Source organism: Lampetra planeri, chromosome 6 (genome assembly GCF_965212315.1).
Source record: "Lampetra planeri chromosome 6, kcLamPlan1.2.h2, whole genome shotgun sequence".
Classification (NCBI taxonomy): Eukaryota; Metazoa; Chordata; class Hyperoartia; order Petromyzontiformes; family Petromyzontidae; genus Lampetra; species Lampetra planeri.
Genome location: NC_136112.1, coordinates 2,806,595 through 2,818,361, shown reverse-complemented (window position 1 = coordinate 2,818,361; position 11,767 = coordinate 2,806,595). Strand labels below are relative to the sequence as shown.

Sequence of the window (11,767 nt, the reverse complement as noted above, 5' to 3'; positions counted from 1 at the left end):
CGATGACAGGACGAGTTAAAATGTGCACGTCCTTTCCGCGCAAAAAATAAAACCCGCATTCCATTTGTGGACGGAATGAAAATGTATACACGTCCCGTTAGATTGTCGATAAACTCTTAAACAACTTTTTTTTCACGTGAGAAATACGAATTATATATTTTTTAAAAAGAAAGTAACAAAACATCAAAGGTAACACTTACCACACATGAGGAACCGCAGTGCTTGCAGACGCTCAGCATTGATGTAGTTTGTTTGAAGGGTAGATGATGTTAGCGGGTGGAGGGAGCAGCAGGGGGGAGGGAATGCAAGGACCGCCGGCTCAAATATCACTCGCCATTGATGTTAGCCGTGGCTCGGAATCGAACCAGGGTCGCTGGGTTCATAGCCACGATGCGAGATGGAGCGAGACTGCCTGTCCTTGGGGTCTGCAATTAATTAGCGCCGCTTCCCCCCACCACCCACCCCTCCACCCACCCCTCCACCCACCCACCCATTATAGTGCCACCATGAGGCCCCCTCCCGACGAAACACGCGGGCACAGCACAGCTGGTAAACAAACAGCTTGGGGGCACCGGTCGCCCCCTGCCGCCACTGGGACGCATGCTTATCGATCGGTTTTCCGCTCGCTAAGCAAACATTTGCTCGTTTTGCGAACAAATGGGTCTAAACTCAAATCGGTCTACGAAGTGAATTCTCGTGGGTCGAAAGAACGCTCGTTAAGCGGGACACGTCTCTGTCCAGTCTGATAAAACATTAATATGTAGAGGACCGCAGAGATTGGACAATTGTTGGCGCTGACTCGCCGTGTGGCTGCTGCCTTTGTTCTTTGTCCGTGGTTCCTCCTCCAGTCTCCTGAGTCTTTCTCTGTCGTCGAGAGCTGTCAAAAACTGTGCGTGTTACACGTTGAAATTCTAAGTAACAATGCGATTCACCAGGCAACCCTCGCTGGGTCTCTAGACCGGTCGCTCGCTCTATAGCAGAGCGAGCGAAAAATGTGCGGCAGCGAGTAAACAGCTGAATCGGCCACCATCGTTACTATTCCAAATCGTACAAGGACGTAAGTAGGTTTTTGCGGTTGTGCCGCGTCGTTGTTGTTGTTTGGCGCGACGTCCGACGTTTCGCTGCACGTGCCGACGGGTAGGTTCCTCACCACGCCGGAGAGAAACAAACTCGAAAATGCACCAGAGTAGGCCATTTCGCGAATCTTATTTCCAATCCAATCCGCGTTGCCCTCTCCGCTTGAGTGAGAGGGTCGTTGTGCAGAATGTTATTTTCATGTTTTGCCGGTTTCAAGACAATGACTGACGGCGGTGATGGAAAAGTTTTTTTTTATCACGTCGCCCATGTACAGATGCAGCGATGCCAAATGCAGTCACAGCAATGTATTTGGAGCGACCCGGCTCAGTCTAGTTGGTAACAAAATAATAATTCACTACGACGACTACCCTCAAAGACCGTAGAGTGTGCAGAATGGAAAAAAAGTACGGCAATAAAATTGTTGTTGAGGAAAAGATTAGTAACGTTCCCCCAATCGACCAGCCTAAAAAAAGGCCCAACTTTGATGGGGAGGACGATTTACAGCCGAGAGTAGACAGATGAAAGGGAGCAAATCCAAGACTAAAATTAACTTCTAAACCCCCTCGCTAAATTTAATAGGGGATGGATTCCCACACGATGCTTTCCCTGAATGCTGCCGTACAAAAAAGATGCCCCCTCTTCCTTGAACAGACTGTTGGGGCAAGTGCTGTTAGCGAGCACCTATGAAGGCCGGCACGGCACACGAGGGCATAGGTGGCCAGCACCACGCCCGGCCGCCTTTGTCTCGCTAGTGACTATGTTTTACACACCAGGCACTCATTTGAGGCTGACTCGACCTAGAGGAGGCCCATGACCGGTTCAGATATTCATCACTGGTATTGACCTTGAGCGGGAATCTAACTCGGGTCGCCACATTCGCAGCGCAGTGCGTTCACTGCTAAATGCTGCTGCCTTACGCACACACATGTATCATACACATATAAGCCAAAGCTTTCCCCCCCCCCCTACCCCGTCTAGCCTTACGAGACTGTTGGGGCAAGTCCTGTTAGCGAGCTCCTGCCAAGGCACGAGGGGATAGTGCGGCCAGCACCACGCCAGGCTGAAACTCGGCTTGCTGGTGGTTTGTCGCGTGTTGTGCGAACCATTGCGCTCACCGTTCCACAACCCACGGCCGAACACAGTAACAATACAGTGCAATGTACTGCGTTGGGCTTTTAAGATTTAACCCACATTCACGTGGCCAGCCAATGTGGGCAAGCTCAGGTGAGTGACGGAGTGGGGGCATTGGTGGGTACAACGGGAAATATCATCATCATCATCATGTGGTTGTGATGTGGAAGTTGCTTGCTTTGTGTTTATGTGAGCAGACTCACAACTTGGCTTTACCATAAGCCAGGATGTTTCAATTAATATTGCACTTCAATTGTCTGTGTGCGGTGGGCACACGCACGCGCACACACACCTGCCTGCGCTCACCTGCATATGTCCACGCTTAAACTCGGCAACAACGACGATGCCAACGCAGCGCTTGTGCCAGGCTAGGTGGCTACACTTGAAGGCTATCGTGGAAAGCAGCGGTTCTTCTTCTTAACCCGGGGGTTGTGAGATGCCCGTTCTGGGGGTGCGAGACATGGTCAGATTTTTTAGTTTTAGACGGTAAATCAGGACGAACACAAATTAAGCACGGGCACGGAAGTACAACTTACTTTGTTTCATCAAACCCTATGTATTTATTAACTTTATATACATTTTAGTTTGTTACGATTGAGAACCAAAGGGGGGCGGTGCAGCAAGGCTGCAGCAATAAAAGGTCATAAGAAGCACCGGTGTAGAGTGGGGGAGACTTCTCGCCGCTGGTGCGCAGGGGGTCACGGGACCGGACTCCCCCAAGGTGTTTATGGGTCGACGGTGACCGAGACAATCGACAGGTGACAGCCACCTGAGCTTGGCTCGGCATGCCGCCTCGCTGCGTTTTATCCGCCCGGCGCCTCTCGTTCGTTGTTGTGAGCGTCGCTCCTCGGATGTTGCTGGGGAGGGCAACTTGCCTTCGAGCAGCCCAGTTGTGTCCATCACCCCCCCCCCACTCCGTTCTAAAAAAAAATGAGAAGTTATTTTTACTTTAGCAGGTGAGACCCACTGGGCTCTTCTTCACGAGTGGCCTGGCCATCACCGCCGCGAAATGGCAGTGATGCCAACGCAGCACAAATGAAAGCTCAATGAAGGTGGCTCATCGTCACGTGGACATTAATAAATACTCGGAAGCGCACGCGGTTTCTGAATGTGATGGCAAAAAGCGGAGGACCCGGAGAAAAATCCACGCGACCACGGGCAGAGTGAGCATGGAAACTCCACAAATAGACAACAGCAGCAGGCGTCAGGGTCGGGATCGGACCCAAACGACCTCTTGTATACCAGGCGAGGTAGTTAACATCTCCTAGCCATCGTTGTCATTGTCGTTAACAGCGAATACGTGCTCTGATTTATAGTTGAGTGTGTGTGCATGTCACTGGGTGTGATTATGTTGAGGAAGTGGAAGGTATGACTTTGCTCAATCCGGCATGATGTTTTAATTATAGCTGCACTGCAACCATTTGTGTGTGTGTGTGTACGTGTGTGTGGTATGCAAACAAAGGCAAATATCCCCGATATAGTATAGCCTTTAACAGACTCGGGACAAGTGCTCGCTACTAGTTGAACACCGCGCACACCTGCATACGCTGACACGTGCACTTGTGTTACCAGCACACATGCACACACACATACACACACGTACTCTGACACACACAATGGCATTCACACCCACCCCCACCCATACAAGTACACCTATAAATACGAACAAAGACAAAGGTCCCCCGTATAGCCTACAGTAGAATGTTGGGGGCAATTGCTGTCAGCGACCATCCCATGCAGGCCGGCACGGCACACGAGGGGGTGGGTGGCCAGCACCCTATGTCCGGCCGCCTTTTGTCTCCCTAGTCGCGATGATTACACACTGCACCAGCTACTTCATTTGAGGCTGAGTCGACCTAGGGGAGCTGGTTCAGATAATCGTCACTGGTGTTGGCCGTGAGCGGGAATCGATATCGGGTGGCCGGGTTCATAGCACAGCGCACTTACCGCCACACACACACTGACACACAGACACACACGCTGACGTACACACACACACCCACGTACACACACACACCCACGTACACACACACACCCCCCTGATGGTAAGGCCCCACCTCTTAGTGGCAAGCTCCAGGTTCAGCAGCAGCGCCTCCAACTCCTGAGCAATAGGGAGCCATCCCTTGACTGCACCCGGGCATCGATCAGCCTCCCATTGTATCTGTACCAGATGGAAATTCCTCCGGTACAGCTATGTGAAGGCTTCACAAACTACATGGTCGAAATATATATTAAATAATGTGGGAGCCAGAGGACATCCCTGTCGCACCCCAAGGTGAATAGGGAATGACTCTGACTCCCGGCCACGTAGTTTTACCTGGGCCCGCTCACCATCATGAATGTCCTTAATAATCATGAGCAGTGGGTCAGGGACTCCGAAAGCACGAAGAACAACCCAGAGCCCAGGCCTACTGATGGTATAATAGGCCTTGACCAGGTCAATAAAGCAGAGATGTAGGTCTTGTTGGAATTCCCTACACCTCTGCTGTAGTAGACAGACAGAAAATATGGCATCTGTGCAGGACCGCCCTTTCCTGAAACCACATTGGGGCTCAGCAAGCCTCTCGTAGCGTGCCTGGCAAGGCGATGTTGAATAATCCTTGCCAGGACCTTTCCCGGCACACTGAGGAGTGAAATTCCAGGCTGAGGGATTTCCCCTCCTCCAGGACCTCACAGAAATGCTCAGCAAATCTGCAAACCTCTTACTAGGGGTCGGAGATTGGATCACCGTTCTTTCCCCTAATGATGGAAATAGGTGTGTCGCTACAGGTTGCTTTTTTGATGGAGTTAAAGAGCCATTTGTGATCACGGGCCATTGAGGCAGAATCCATCTCCTCACCAACCCGCGACCACCACCCATCCTTGCAGCGCCTCACGGCTCCCCGAACCTCCGAGCGAACGCTCCGGTAGGCCTCCTCATTATCTTACGTGGGATGTTGTAGACGATGAGAGTGGGCCTGTCGCTTTTCCTCAGCCAATCTGAACACCTCCTCTGTCAGCCAGGGTCTCTGGGGAGGTCTGGACCGTGCACCCAAAGCAGCCATTGCAGCTGCGTGAGTCACAGTCCTAAACCTCGCCCATTTCCCCTCGACATCAGGAGGAGTGGGGGACAATTCCAACCCCAGCCGCAAGCGATGATTAAATTATCTCTTGCAACTTTCATCAGCTTGCTGAGACCATGCCACTATGGGTTTGAATGGGGTCCTGTGTGTACACCCACCACCGGAGCGGAAGAATGGCAGGCGCATCTTACAGATGACAAGTCGATGGTCAGTGGACAGATTAGCTCCACGGTAGGTCCTGGTGTCAAGGACATGGGCCCGCATCTGCTGTTCCGTCACTATGTAGTCCAGCAGATGTTTTTGCTTGGACCCGGCATGCATGTTCTGTGACAGGAGGTCATGGAAGGCATCTGACTCATTAGCCTTGCCTGCATCCCTCCACGGATGTTCGTCTTCGGTGGGGGCATAAGTAACCACGACCACCACTCCTCGCCTCACTCCCACGCCCCCTTCATTCTTTTGTTCAGAAGAAGAGCCACTCCCTGTTGTTTGGCAGTCTTTTGCCCCGAGCAGAGGACTGTCCACCCCTCATGGTGGCAGGAGCCAGAGCCGGTCCACCTGAATACCACAGAGATCCAGGCGGTACCAGTCTAGCTCCCGACAGAAGAGTAGCAGCCTCTCCTCCGCAGTGAGCATTCGACGTGGCAATCCGTAGCGGCTTTTTGTTGTTTCTGGAGGAGGCCCGAGGGTAAGGATTCAGTCTCTTGGCTCCACCAAATGGGGTTTGGCCAGGAGACGTCATAGACGCCTGTCTCCCCGGGGCCTCCGGCACAAGCTTAATATGTTTTTAAACTCGTAGTTTGGTGGTAGTTATTTGAAGGTGGAGGGGTTACCAGCCCCTCGCACCCGTCCAGAGCCCCCATTTGGCCGCTATGGTGGTTACAAACGCCATGAAAGGGAAAGGCCAATCTAAATTCCCCCCCCCCACGGAACTGCCCACCACAGCGTTGCCGTCCGGCACCACGAGGAGGTAGGGGATTGTTTTTGCCGGACACAGAAACACACACACCAACGTACACACCGACACACACTGACACACACTGACGTACAAGACAAAGACCCCCCATATAGCCTTAACAGACGATTGGGGCAAGTGCTGTTAGCGAGTACCTATGAAGGCCAGAACGGCATACGAGGGAGTGGGTGGCCAGCACCACGCCCGGCCGCCTTTGTCTCCTAGTTGCGAAGTTTATTACGCACCACACCAGGTACGCATTTGAGGCTGAGTCGACCTAGGGGAGGCCCAGGACCGGTTCAGATCATCGTCACCGATGTTGGCCATGAGCGGGAATCGAACTCGGGTAGCTGGGTTTGTAGTGCAGCGCGCCAACCGCTACTCTACCGCTCCCCACACACTGATGTACACACACTGACACACATACACTGACACACACTAACATACACACATACACACACCCTGACGTACACACACTGACACACACAAACTGACATACACACACTGACACACACAAACTGACATACACACACACTGACATACACACACCCTGACGTACACACACTGACACACACAAACTGACATACACACACTGACATACACACAGACTGACGTGCACACAGACTGACGTACACACAGACTGACGTACACACACTGACATACACACACACTGACGTACACACACTGATACACACAAACTGACATACACACACACACTAACATACACACACCCTGACGTACACACACTGACACATGTTCTGATGTACACACACACACTGACATACACACACATTGACGTACACTGACATACACACACATACTGACATTCACCGACATACATACACATTGACACACACCCACACAACGAATGCCCTAACCACGCCCCCCAGACCCCCCTCCCCTTAGTTCAAAATGGCGTCGCGCCCCGCGCGGGGGAGCGGAGCTTGAGGCGCGTCAACAACAACAACAACTGGCGACGTGAAAACAACCACAACTCACGAGATAAAACTCTCAAAAATACGACACGAATACCGCCCGACGCGGCGAAACTTCGCCGGTCGGAGGGTGCTGTCGCTGCAGAGGTGAAGAAAAATACGAGCGGGATAAAAAAAATAAAGTCACAGTTGGGTTGCGGCGATAATCAGAGGGCTCCGTCGTCGGTCGGGGCAGGCTTGGGCCTGCTCGCTCCTTTGAATGCATTAATTACCAGTAAGTTTCCACCAAATAATCGGCGAGTCGTACTCATTTGGCGGCGTTAATTGACGACTCTAGTGTCGAGCCCCTCGTGTTGTGTTGTGTTTCTTTCAGGGGGGGGGGGTTAAAGTTAACGTAGGCCGCGTGCGCGTTGTTGGTACGTGACCTAGATCGGTTGGCGCGAGGCCTTCGTCTTTTCCGTGCTTCGTGGCGACACTTTTGAGGTCGTTCGCACTTTGTGCTCATCTCTGTGTACGCCGGCGTTTGTCGTAGCGATGACCAGCAGCGTTGAGGCGATTCGAGTGTTGTTTTTAAAAGATGTGTAAAATGATGCAAGAATTCGCTGCTCGTCGCGGCCCGGTGGTGAGGGATCTGTGGAGGTTGTTTTTATGTCTACGCGAGCGTTAAACACTTGGCGATATGAAATAATAATTATTAACGGCATTGTCATTTCGTGTGTGCCTCGTGGTGTTTTTTGTTTATAAAGCTCGTCGTGTGCGAGATGCGAAGTGTAGATTTAATTACGATTAAAGGTTTTGACGTGACGCATTGATGCGGGTCTCGCGGGCGTTGTTATTACGCGCTCCGTTTCCTTGCAGCGTGACATTAGTTGTTACTTACGAGGTGCTAGAGTTTACTACAACTGTATTCTGTGTGTTGAGTTGATTGTGTGTGTGTGTTATTATCTGTGGACGATTGCAGTCCCGAGGCGACCCCGAGTCGCAAGTTGAACCTAACCTGGCATTATTAACGCGAACTTCAAGGCAGATGTTGATGATCATTCTAACGGATGTGTAGTAACATTACCTCATTTTAATTCCAATTGGCAGTCCGCTGCTGGATGAGTGCGTGCACCCCCCTGAAACTTGCAGGTCGCGATGTTTACTTGACCATAACTTCATGGTCAGTGTAGGTTGGTGAAGGCGGGGGCAGGCACAGCTGTACGTGGGAGCATAGAAGTATGGTGCAACATGCAGTTTGCTGCACTGCGCTCAGTGCTGCCCGCAACGTAACCACGCAGCGGCATGTGACAACCTTGTGGATATAGATAAAGAGTGGTCACCCATTCAAACTGTCCAGGCTCTCAAACCTATAGCTTCGGTTCCTAAATCTGACGCGGTGGGGTGAATTCTGGGTGGTCTGGTCATAGGCAGTGATAGTTATGTAACCAAGAAGACACGATTGAATGTGAAATCGGTGATTTTTTACGGGGTGGTGGTGGAGGCAAGCCGGAGTATCAGGAGAGTAGGGGATGATATGGGTTCTACGAACCCATTTGCTGTACTGCCGTGCCCTGGCCACCGCATAGCCCTGACATCATACCTGCCCCCCATCCATACGGGTAACCCGTATTTCTTGTACAGGGAAATTGAGTAGAAATATTGTTTGTGTTTCTCCCTTGTGATGGTACTTTTGTCGGATGAACGTTGGGATTTATAAGGGCCATGGGGTGACCAATATGTCTGATTTGGTCTCTAATAAGGTAGGACACTGATGTGGGGTTGACAGGTTTGCGACACGTTTGGGAGTTTCACAAATCTCTCCGCGATTTAAATAGCTCTTGCCAACACAGTGCTGAATCACAGGTTTAGCAGTAATATATTGTTTTTTTTCCCTCCTTCCTTACTGTATGCGCGCGTACTTTATAACCAGGTGAAGGTCCATTGAGACTGAGTTGAAGGTGATTCGCGATATGATCGAACACGTGTCATCATTTGCCATTGTTAAACGACAGTGGTAAAGCCGAGTCGATTATTGGACACTTTGGCAATCGATGTTGAGTGTCAACTTGCGAGTCTGGTGGGTGTGAATACATTCCTGACGACTTGCCAAGGGGCAGGCGGTCTCCTCTCTTGATCTGGAAGGTGTGTAAGGAAATCCCTAAGCCTAAAGTGCCCACGGGGAAGCACTTCGTAAAGGGAGTGTTGGTGATGGTGGTTACAGAGGACTTCGAGTACAGTGTGAGCTGTTGTTTCATTCGTTTCTGTTCAGGGCAGTCGTGCACTTTTCTAAAGAGAAAAAAAATCATCTATTTTGTTTGCACAAGGATTGTGTTATCGGCGGTGTTTCTCGCGATGCGACAAGATTAACATCTAAAGAATCGCCAATTGCTAGTACAGTATTAGCTCATAAGTGCATTATTCTTTGGAAACGTTTCAAAGGGTTACTTCCGTCAGCTTTCGTGAGGGTACTAACTCGTGCACGCTGTGCCTTTTCATGGCCTGCTGTAATTGTGAATGTTGCGCCCTTCGGAGGCAAAGCCGGTTACATAATATATGTTAACACCCGGCAGTTCTTTTGAGAGGACTGTCCTCTCTTGTAATAATGGCTAAATTAATTTGGCTGTTACGTGATCGTCACCCACCCGCGCAGTTGTCGCCACGACGCAAGCACATTCGGCCGTCGATGTTTATGTTAAAGCTTGTCAATGCGCATCACCACCACCACCACGGGGCCAGTGGTCATCCATTTGAGTACGTACGCAAACATCTGTCAACTTGACCCCCCCCCCCACCACCTTTAGAACGGCCGATATTTAATCCACGCAGAAAGGATCAAGGATTAATAATATTAAAGTGTTTAAGCAAACAGTCCACCGTCGGCTGCATTATTATCCACCCCCCCCCCGTTTCCTATGCGTGCGTACATTGTCAGTAGACCTCCCAGCCATACGCAAGCGTACGCATTTGGGTTAACCCCCCCCCTCCATGCGTACGTACTAAATGGATGGCCCCTCAGGTTGTTGTTGGCAGTCGCGAATTAAGATGACGAATGTGTTAACCGCCTCGCATTGTGTCTTTTTGGCCAAGGCAAAACAGCATCACCGTGCCCGCTAAGCGTCGTCTTATAATGGATGGGGTTTGCCACCTCGCGAGAAAACTCGACATCTTTGCACACCTGTTGGGAACGGAAAGTAGAAGGAAGAAGTTAATAAAGCATCGGTATATAATATTACATGCAAATTAAAAATTGTTCATATTGATGCCTCTGAACAATGCAGTGCCGAATGTATATTGTTTCCCCCCTACTTTAGCTGCACATAGACTTAGGCTTTTCATCCGGGCTCTTTATGGAGGGATATTTTGTATAAGATTAATGTTGCAATTGGAACTTTATTAAAACGCCCACCTCCGAACGTGTGCAGCAATGGCATTGTGAGAGTTGAATAGGGCTTCCAAAGTGTTGCGTGTTAACCCAGGGAAATTGGCCTGCGTCTAAATTAACCAACACGCCTTTTTGGTCAACCTGTGCGGGCAGCTGCCTTGGCTGCGTTGTGCAGAGTTCACTCCAGTGCATCGTCCATTCCCTCGCAGAACCATGTAAACATCGGGCCCCAGGGATGTGGTAAAGTCATCGCTAAAGTGTTGGAATCGTTGAATTGTATGAGTTGACAGTAATTCACAGCAAAAACAAAGCTGACATTTTATGTGTGTATTTCGTCAATGACGTTTCATATTTCAAATTTAATGCTCATGACTTGTAGTGTTGTGCTGATTTATCCGTCTGCTCTGAACTTTGTATGCTTTTGATGTATATATGAGTAAATAAGTCGTTTTTATTTTGCAACCTATGGTGGATATCTTATGGGGATTTGTGCTTTGATTACTTTGTTTTTCATAATGTATCACCTGGGCTGGCGGGGTAGAGCCACGGCACAGTGGTGTGAGCCTGCTCTTACCCGAGTTCGATTCCTGACCATGGCCAAAATGAGTCATAAGTGATATCCGAACTGGTTCTAGGTGCCCCTCACCCACTTCTCACCAACCTGCATTGACCATGGTGACGTCTGGTCAAACAGCCGACATGACCATACGGTGTTTTGGAGGCTGTTCAAACGGCAGTTTATTTGCAGTGTTTTAAATTATGAATATTACGTACATGGAAGATCAAATGATCTTGGCGTTTTTCTTGAAAATTGCAAGGCTGCACTCGCTGATAAAAGTGTGCTTTATTTTCAGGTTATATGATAATGTGTGTAAACATGGCCTCATTTGAGAGATCAAAATGCTGAAAAAAGTGCAAAGAAACCCAGTTAAAAGGGAGGTGACATTTGATTGTTTTTAAAGGGCATTGCACTAGAGATTAAAGCACTGTGGGAAGGTAGGGGGCAGAGGAGGTTCCAGAGTTTGTGAAAAGTTGATCGTTTATAAAAGCTTATAGATTTGGTTGAAATGTCATGGTTTAAGTAAATTAGTCTTATGTTGTACTTTGGTTTTTTGGGAACCCACAGAAGTTCTATGGCAGCTGTGTTTGTGGTGGGCTAAATACCGCATGGGTTTTGCCCATTTTTAAAACTGTAATTCGAATGAAACTATAACCACATGTAGATTTTGTGGCTTAATACGAA

At 49.7% G+C, this 11,767-nt stretch overlaps 1 pseudogene across 1 annotated transcript in view; it reads left to right on the top strand.

Annotated features, from left to right (window-relative positions):
- The first annotated feature begins 7,106 nt into the window (after nucleotides 1-7,106).
- Nucleotides 7,107-11,767, top strand: part of LOC144719391 (nuclear receptor corepressor 1-like) — a 120,428-nt pseudogene continuing 115,767 nt past the window's right edge. The window contains exon 1 of the transcript XR_013585591.1: nucleotides 7,107-7,434. The product of XR_013585591.1 is annotated as a nuclear receptor corepressor 1-like (transcript). The remainder of the gene's footprint in view (nucleotides 7,435-11,767) is intronic.